General features: G+C 39.6%; 1 pseudogene; it reads left to right on the forward strand.

Annotated features, from left to right (window-relative positions):
* Positions 1-4653: 4653 nt before the first annotated feature.
* On the forward strand, positions 4654-8738 carry LOC125154126 (small nuclear ribonucleoprotein Sm D1-like; annotated as a pseudogene).
* Positions 8739-9005: the final 267 nt, after the last annotated feature.

Consider the following 9005-nt stretch of genomic DNA (forward strand, 5'->3'; position numbering starts at 1 on the left):
AGCATCCAGCCATTGCTCAGTGAGACCCTTCCCCAGATGGTCGGAGTGGGTCCAAGCAGCAGAGTTCTCAGAAGTGAGGGGTTTGGAAACACAACCCCATCTGAGATAAAATTGGATAGAGAAAGGTGCCACCTGGCAGGCTGACTGCTTGGACATGGACAGTGTAGAAGTGGGGAGTGGATGGAAGCCAGAGACAAAGGAGGAGTACCTGACTGCGGGTGGGTGAGAGCACAGGGTTCCTGTGCCAGAAACTAGGAAGCTGGGTGATGCCAGTTTCACCTGTCTCATGCATGTGCATGCACGTGCTCACATGCCACAATAATCCAGCCCAGTAAGCAAAGCAGCACCACCCAGTGGAAAATGGAGCCATTATATCAAGCCCTGCTCAACTGTGCCCTCTAAGCACATGCCCTAGAGGATGACCACAAATGTCTCTGCCTGCTTAGAGTATGGATTACAGAGTGCTTCATAGTTGGAGTTCTAGGGGAAACTGAATGTAACTTGGTGCAGATTTCATTCTGTCTGCTGGTTCATGTGTTCGATTTTTTTTCCTTTTCCACCTTTCTTTTCTTTTTCTTGCATACAGAAAGGAAAAAAATATTTTTATTTTCCTTTTTAAAAAAAATTAGTTTTACCATGTTTTAAAAATTTTTTTGGTAAATATTTTTATTCTATTTAATTTCTTCATTTAATTTTATTCTATTTTGTTGTATATATTTATTTTAAATTTTTAAACTTTTTGTTACTTTTTTAATTTTTTTTTCACTTATTTCCTTTATTCCTCTATTCTATCAAACTTCTTTCAACCACCAGACTGAAACACACGTAGGATATAGCTACCTTTACTTGATTTTTTTTTGTTTTTAATTTTTTAATTTAATTTTTATTTTATTAATGTTTTTACTTCCTCCAAAATGACAAAGTGAAGGAATTCAAACTAAAAGAAATAACAGGAAGAAATGGCAGCCAGGGGCTTATTCAACAAAGATGTGGTAAGATGTCTGAACTAGAATTTAGAACCACAATAATAAGAATACTAGCACAGGCTGAGAAAAGCATAGAATCCATTTTCCTTCCTGTGGAGATAAAGGAAGTAAAATCTAGTTAGGATGAAATTAAAACTACTATAACCAAGATGCAATCTTGAATGGATGCCATGGTGGAAAAAGTGGACTAAGCGGAGTTGTGAATCAGCATTACGGAAGACAAAATTATGGATAATAAGTAAGCATGAAAAAATAGGGAAACAAAGGCAAAAGAGCATAATGCAAGAAGTAGAGAAATCAGTCTTAGAAAAAAAGGGATGACATCTGAATCACAGGAGTCCCAGAAGATGAAAAGAGAGAAAAAGGGGCAGAAGGTTTATGTGAGCAAATTGTAGGGGAAAACTTTTCTAATCTGGGACGGACAAAGACATCACCATCCAAGGAGCACAGAGAACTCCCATTAGAGTCAACAAAAACCGACCATCAAAAAGGCATATCATAGTCAAATTCAGGAAAGGAAAGAAATATGAAAGCAGCAAGGGAAAAAAAAGTCCTTAATCTACAAGGGAAGACAGGTCAGGTTGACAGCAGACCTGTAAACAGAAACTTGGCAGGCCAGAAAAGAGTGGCAGAATATATTCACTGTGCTGAATCGGAAAAATATGCAGCCAAGAATTCTTTTTCCAGCAAGGCTGTCATTCAAGATAAGGGAGAAATAAAGGGTTTTCCAGACAAACAAAAACTAAAGGAGTTTGTGACCACTAAACCAGCCTTGCAAGAAACGTTAAGGGGGCTCTCTGAGGGGAGAAAAGATGAAACAGAAAGACCAAAAGCAACAAAAACTAGAAAGGACCAGAGACCACTATCAGAAACTCCAACTCTACAGGCAACACAATGCAATAAATTTATATCTTTCAGTACTCACTCTAAATGTCAATGGACTAAACGCTCCAATCAAAAGACGTAGGGTATGAGAACAGATAAGAAAATAAAATCTCTGTATAGGCTGTTTACAAGAGACCCATTTTAGACCTAAAGACACCTTCAGATTGAAAGTAAGGGGATTGAGAACACCTTCAGATAGAAAGTAAGGGGATCTATCATGCTGATGGTCGCCAAAAGAAACAGCGAGTAGCCATACTGGTATCAGACAAACTAGATTTTAAAATAAAGACTGTGCAAAGAGATGAAGAAGGGCATTATATCACAATTAAGAGGACTACCCACCAAGAAGAGCTAACAAATGTAAACATTTAAACCCCCAACGTGAGAGCACCCAAATATATAAATCAATTAATCACAAACACAAAGACACTTTTTGATAATAATACCATAATAGTAGGGGACTTCAACTCCCCAGTTACAACAATGGACAGATCATCTAAGTAGAAAATCAACATGGAAACAATGGCTTTGAATGACACACTGGACCAGATGGACTTAACAGACATATTCAGAACATTTCTTCCTAAAGGAGAAGAATACACATTCTTCTTCAGTGTACATGGAATATTCTCCAGAATGGATTACTTTACTGGGTCACAAATCAGCTCTCAACAAGTATAAAAGGATCAATATCATACCATGCATAGTTCCAGATCACAATGTCATGAATCTCAAAATCAACCATAAGATAAAAGTTGGAAACCCCACAGAAACTTTGAAAGTAAAGAACATCCTACTAAAGAATGAATGGGCTAACCAAGAAATTAAGGAGGAAATTAAAACGTACACGGAAGCCAATGAAAATGATAATACAACAATCTGAAACCTCTGGGATGCAGCAAAGACAGTCATAAGAGGGAAGTATATAGAAATCCAGGCCTTCCTAAAGAAGGAAGGTCTCAAATACACAACCTAACCTTACACATTAAAGAGTTGGAGAAAGAACAGAAAATAAAGCCGGAAACAGGTAGAAGAAGGGAAAAAATAGAGATTTGAGCAGAAACCAATGATACCAAAGTCAAGAAAACAGAACTGATCAGTAAAACCAGGAGCTGGTTCCTTGAAAGAAGCAACAAAATTGATAAAAACCTAGCCAGATTTATGACAACAAAAAAAGGAAAGGACCCAAATAAATACAGTTAAGAATGAAAGAGAAGAGATCACAACACTGCAGAAATAAAAAAAAAAAACACACAACAATCTTAAGAGAATATGATGAGTAATTATATGCCATTTAATTGGGAAATCTAGAAGAAATGGAGAAATTTCCAGAAACATATAAGCTACCAAAAGTGAAACAGGAAGAAATAGAACATTTTTATAGACCCATCACCAGCAAAGAAAGTGGATTATTAATCAAAAATCTCCCAAAACCAAGAGTCCAGGGCCGCCAGATGGCTTTCCAGGGGAACTCTACCAAACATTTAAAGAAGAGTTAACACCTAATCTTTTGAAGCTTTCCCAAAAAATAAAAATGGAGGACAAGCTACTAAACTCATTCTCTGAGGCCAGCATTACCTTGATTCCAAAACCAGACAAAGACCCCACTTAAAAGAACTACAGACCAATTTCCCTGATTAACATGGATGCAAAAATTCTCAACAAGATACTAGCCAAGCATATCCAACAATACATTAAAAGAATTATTCACAACGACAAAGTGGGATTTATGCCTGGGATGCAAGGCTGGTTCAATATCTGCAAATCAACCTATATGATACATAACATTAATAAAAGAAAGAAAAAGAACCACTTGATCCTCTCAATAGATGCAGAGAATGAATCTGACAAAATACAGCATCCTCTCTTGATAAAAACCCTCAAGAAAGGAGGCATAGAAGGATCATACCTCAAGATCATGAAAGCTAGATACAAAAGACCCACTTCTAATATCACACTCAATGCAGAAAAACTGAGACCTTTCCCCTTAAGGTCAGGAACCTGACAAGGATGTCCATGCTCACCACATGGCCTAGTGTTGGAAATCCTAGCCTCAGCAATCAGACAACACAAAGAAATAAAAGGCAGCCAAATTGGCGAGGAGGAAGTCAAAATTTCAGTCTTTGCAGTTGATAAGATATTCTTTGTGGAAAATCCAAAAGATTCCACCAAAAACACTGCTAGAACTGATCCATGAATTCAGCAAAGTCGCAGAATATAAAATCAATGCACAGAAATCGGTTGGATTCCTATACACCAGTAAAGAAGCAGCAGAAAGAGAATCAAGGAATTGATTCCGTTTACAATTGCACCAAAAACCATAAAATATCTAGGGATAAAACTAACCACGGGGTGAAAAATCCATACACTGAAAACTATAGAAAGCTTATGAAAGAAATTGGAGAAGACACCAAAAAATGGAAAAATATTCCATGCTCATGGATTGGAAGAACAAATATTGTTAAAGTGTTGACACTACCCAAAGGAATCTACATATTCAATGTGATCCCTATCAAAATAACTCCAGCATTCTTCATAGAGCTACAACAAAATCCCTAAAATTTATATGGAACCAGAAAAGACCCCAAATAGCCGAAGCAATCCTGACAAAGAAAGGAGAATGGAGGTACCACAATTCCGGACCTAAGGATGTATCACAAAGCTGTAATCATCAACACATTATGGTACTGGCACAAAAGCAGATACATAGATCAACGGAAACAAATAGAGAACCCAGAAACGGACACACAAACGTATGGCCAACTAATCTTTGACAAAGAAGGAAAGAATATCCAATGGAAAAAAGTCTCTCCAGCAAATGGTGCTGGGAAAACTGGAGAGTGACATGCAAAGGATAAAACTGGACCACTTTCTTACACCATACACAAAAGCAAACTCAGAACGGATGGAAGACCTAAACGTAACGCAGGAAGCCATCACAATCCTAGAGGAGAAAGCTGGCAAAAACCTCTTTGACCTTGGCCACAGCAACTACTAACTTGACATGTCTCTGGAGGCAAGGGAAATAAAAGCAAAAATGGACTATTGGGACCTCAACAAGATAAAGAGCTTAACCGACTGAGCCACCCAGATGCCCCTCCACTGAACAATTTTAACGGCTTTTCCTAAGCCTGAAGGTTGAAAGAAAGTTCAGTCTTATACCAAAAACGCCTCATGAATCTGTTCATGATTATCACCTTTGACTCTAAATTGTCTTTAATTAACTCTGCTCCTCCTTTAGATCTATGTTTATTAATGTGCTAGTCTGGGACCTTTCCCTTTTAGTTAAAAGGACCAAGAATAGAATGGGAAACTATGTCCACTCCAGGTTTAATTAACCTGGAAAATCACTTTGCTCAGACCCAAGATGAGTCCTCTAGTGGAAAGACTGTTAAATTTTCAATGCTCAACTCCAGCAAATAAAGACCCCCCGAAACTAGAAGTCTAGTTCCTGCGGTGACTGCAAGAACTAGGACATTGAAAAAAGATGGTTATACATTTAAGAGCTTAAAGGCCCTGCAGCCCTCTTTCCAACCTTTTCAATGTCCTCCCAATTCCCAAAGATGGGATTCCAAGGAAACACGGAGCCCTTCCCAAGCCTCCGTCTTAATCTCTTTGGCGAAACTACTCTCCAGATTGGGAATGAATGTATCTCTGTCTTTACTGAAGCTGCAACTAACCCGAGCGCTATAAAGCAGCCTTAGCCTCGGGGTACAAAAACAGCTCAATTAGGGGGGATCTATTAGATTTCAACACGTTCCTACCTCTGAACCTATTCGCTTTGATCAAGGCCCTTTGAGAGATATACACCCTATTCTCCTTAGTTCTTTGACCCGTATTGATTACCTGGACTGAGATTTCTTAGAAAAATACCATGCTGGAATTTCTTTTGCCCAAAAGGGAAAAATAATTCTAGAATTTGACAGCAGTAACCAAAATAGCAAAAAGGGATAACAGGATCCTTTGGCACCTTTTCTGTGCCGTGTCTGTGCCGGTACTATAGCTGAGTCTGGAGGTACTGATCATTTATTCCTATTGGATCAGCTCCCATCCTCGTTATGGGCAAAATCTTCAACTGATCTTACAGAATCCACCGTGTACCCCCCGTCAAGATTCAAATCGATCCTGCAAAACTTCTCCCTAGAATTCATCAATGTCCTGTAATTTAAGAAGGCCTTCAATGCATCAACACCATAATAGAATGTTACAAGGCTCATGACCTCATAATCCCCTGCAGTAGTCCATATAACACCTCTATTATACCTGTGAGAAAACCCAACTGCTGAGGATATTATTTTGTCCAAGACCTCCGAGAAATAAATAGCACTGTAATCCCTCGACATCCCCTGTTTCCCAAACTTCACACTCTACCTACATCGACTCCCATTGAAAGCAAAGTTTTCAATGTACTTGACCTATGTGGTGTAGTTTTTAGCATTCCAGTTTATAAGGATAGCCGGTATCTTTTTGCCTTCAGTTGCAGGGAATGAATGACAATACATCTGGACTGCAACCTCCCTGGGTTTCACAGAGTGCTTCATGTTTCCCACAAACCTTAAAGGCTGATTTGGATGATGGAAAGTGTTTTGCAGGCTCTACTTTGTTACAATGTGTAGATGATTTGTTTCTCTGCTTCCCTGCTCATGCCTCTTCACACGAAGACAGCACCCTTCTGGGAAAACTTTTTGTTTTACAACTTAAGCCCATAAAGTCTCCAAATAAAAACTGCAGTTTGCTCAAACTCAGGTTAGGTATTTAGCTCAGCTGTTCTCAGAACAAGGCCCACATCTGGACCCAGGCAGACTGAAGGCATCCACAATCTCTCACAACCTAAAACTAAGAGCCAATTACAAGGCTTTCTTGGATGGCTGTCTACTCTCAAAACTGAATTCCAAACTTCTCTCTTAAGGCTCAGCATCTAAATGGTCTACTGAAAAAATGAGAATGCTAATCCTACTATTCGGAAAGAGGGGGATGACACAGCCTTGTAAACATTGTACCTTTAATTTATGTTCTGTGGGTCATTATGTATATAAGAGAGCCTGGTCCTTACCCACGACTGCTTTGCATGTCCTACCCTATGGAACATCCTTCATCACCAGTCATGGGCTATGACCACCCCCCCCACCTCCTCCATTTGGTAAGATGACCTGAAGTGGATGAGGGACTTGTAAAGCATATTCATCTTTTTCGGGAAAGGCTTGGTGGGAATGTCGTGGAAATGGTTGTTAGGGCTTGGCAATTCAATTGCAAACCTGCCTGAGGACAGTGTAACATATCTCAAGCTTCTCAGGATGTATGTACAATGTGCTGTGTCATTTTCCATGTAATGAGGTCAGCTATAGGTTTCTCTTGTCAAAAAGAAAGAGGATTTTTACACAAAGGCAGATGTATCGTGAGTAGTTGTGCACACTTTACAGACACAATGTATTGAGTTCTGTGAAGGATGAGATGCACCCCTAAGTGTAGGTGCCTCAGGTGTCCTGTGTGAAATGGGGCACATGCATTATATAACACAGACCTTGTGTTCACCACCTGGAAGCACCAGTGAAGGAATGGGGGAAACCTGAATCACACAGGAATAGAAGGGAAATTGAGGACAGTAAGCAGAGTTTGAGGAGGTGAAGAGGGGAGAGTCTTGGGGTCAGTGAGATGCAGTTTCAGGCCATTCCTGACCACAGCCTGAGCAGGGAGCATGAGTTCCACACGGAGCTGCTATGTGGGATCACTCTCAGTGCACAGTGCAGGGTTCATCCCCGAAATGTCATTTTTGTCAAAGTGCACCTAGGTGATCATCTAAAAAGGTGTCTCCCTGTGTTGTCTGAAGGTTCTGGATATTTATGGGTGAGAAAGTGCCCTCGACATATAGGAAATTTAGCTTGGTCTTAAGGAAATCCTTGTCTGCCTAAGTTCACATCCCTCAGTGAGACTAAAAGTGAAGACAGGATCTAGATCAGCTGAGAGCCTGCATTAGCCTTCAGCCTCGGTCAACCTACAATTCAGGGCTGGCCAGATGCCACCCCTGCTGGACCCCTGACATCACCCTGACTACAGCTTTGCATCTATCTCCTTAAACTTTTCTCACAATATCCCGAGGATTTACCTGTGTTTCTGCTGTCTCAGCCAGAATACCAATTCTCACTGGGACCTACACAGAGCCTGAGCTGTGTTATCTGTGAAACAAAGGTAATATTTGTTTCTAAGGGCATAATAAAAAGAAGACATTGAACACAGAATGCATCTTCAAAATGTCTGTGAAATGTCCACTCACCCTTCTCACAGTTTCAATTAAGATATCTCCACACAAATGATCATCAAAAACAGACGGTCACGGTCATACTCCTAGGCTTTTTGGACTTGGGTGGTCGCGTTTTGTGCGCTATCCGACTGAAAGAGTGCTGGCACGACTAGGATGAAGCTCGTAAGATTTTTGATGAAATTGAGTCATGAAACCGTAACCATTGAATTAAAGAATGGAACACAGGTCCATGGAGCAATCACAGATGTAGATGTCAGCACGAATACACATCTTAAAGCAGTGAAAATGACTTTGAAGGATAGAGAACCAGTATAACTGGAAACACTGAGTATTCGAGGAAATAACATTCGATATTTTATACTGCCAGACAGCTTACCTCTGGATACACTACTTGTGGATGTAGAACCGAAGGTGAAATCTAAGAAAAGGGAAGCTGTTGCAGGAAGAGGCCGAGGCCGAGGAAGAGGACGTGGTTGGGGTAGAGGAAGAGGGGGTCCTAGGCGATAATGTCTCTCAAGATTACTATTTCAAAGTGATACGTGATTTGGAATATTTTTTGTACAGGCTTTGTTTGTTTATGTCAGTTTTTAATAAACATAAATGTAGGACACAGTTGTCTACTGACTGTCAAATTTTAATAGTTCATATAGATTCATGATATTTACATAGTAGGAGCTAAGCATTTCTACTAGGCAATTACAGACTGATTTCATTTTAGATCAGACTTTTAATTTTTGAACTAAAGTTTTTGTATGAATGTATGTAGAATATGTACCTATTTCACATGCACTGAATATGCATTTTATTTTACTTTGACTCCATTCTGTAGAACCTGCCTACAAGTGAAATAATAAGTTTATTTTGGTACTTCAGGA

The sequence above is a fragment of the Prionailurus viverrinus genome, chromosome E3 (genome assembly GCF_022837055.1).
Source record: "Prionailurus viverrinus isolate Anna chromosome E3, UM_Priviv_1.0, whole genome shotgun sequence".
NCBI classification, from domain to species: Eukaryota; Metazoa; Chordata; class Mammalia; order Carnivora; family Felidae; genus Prionailurus; species Prionailurus viverrinus.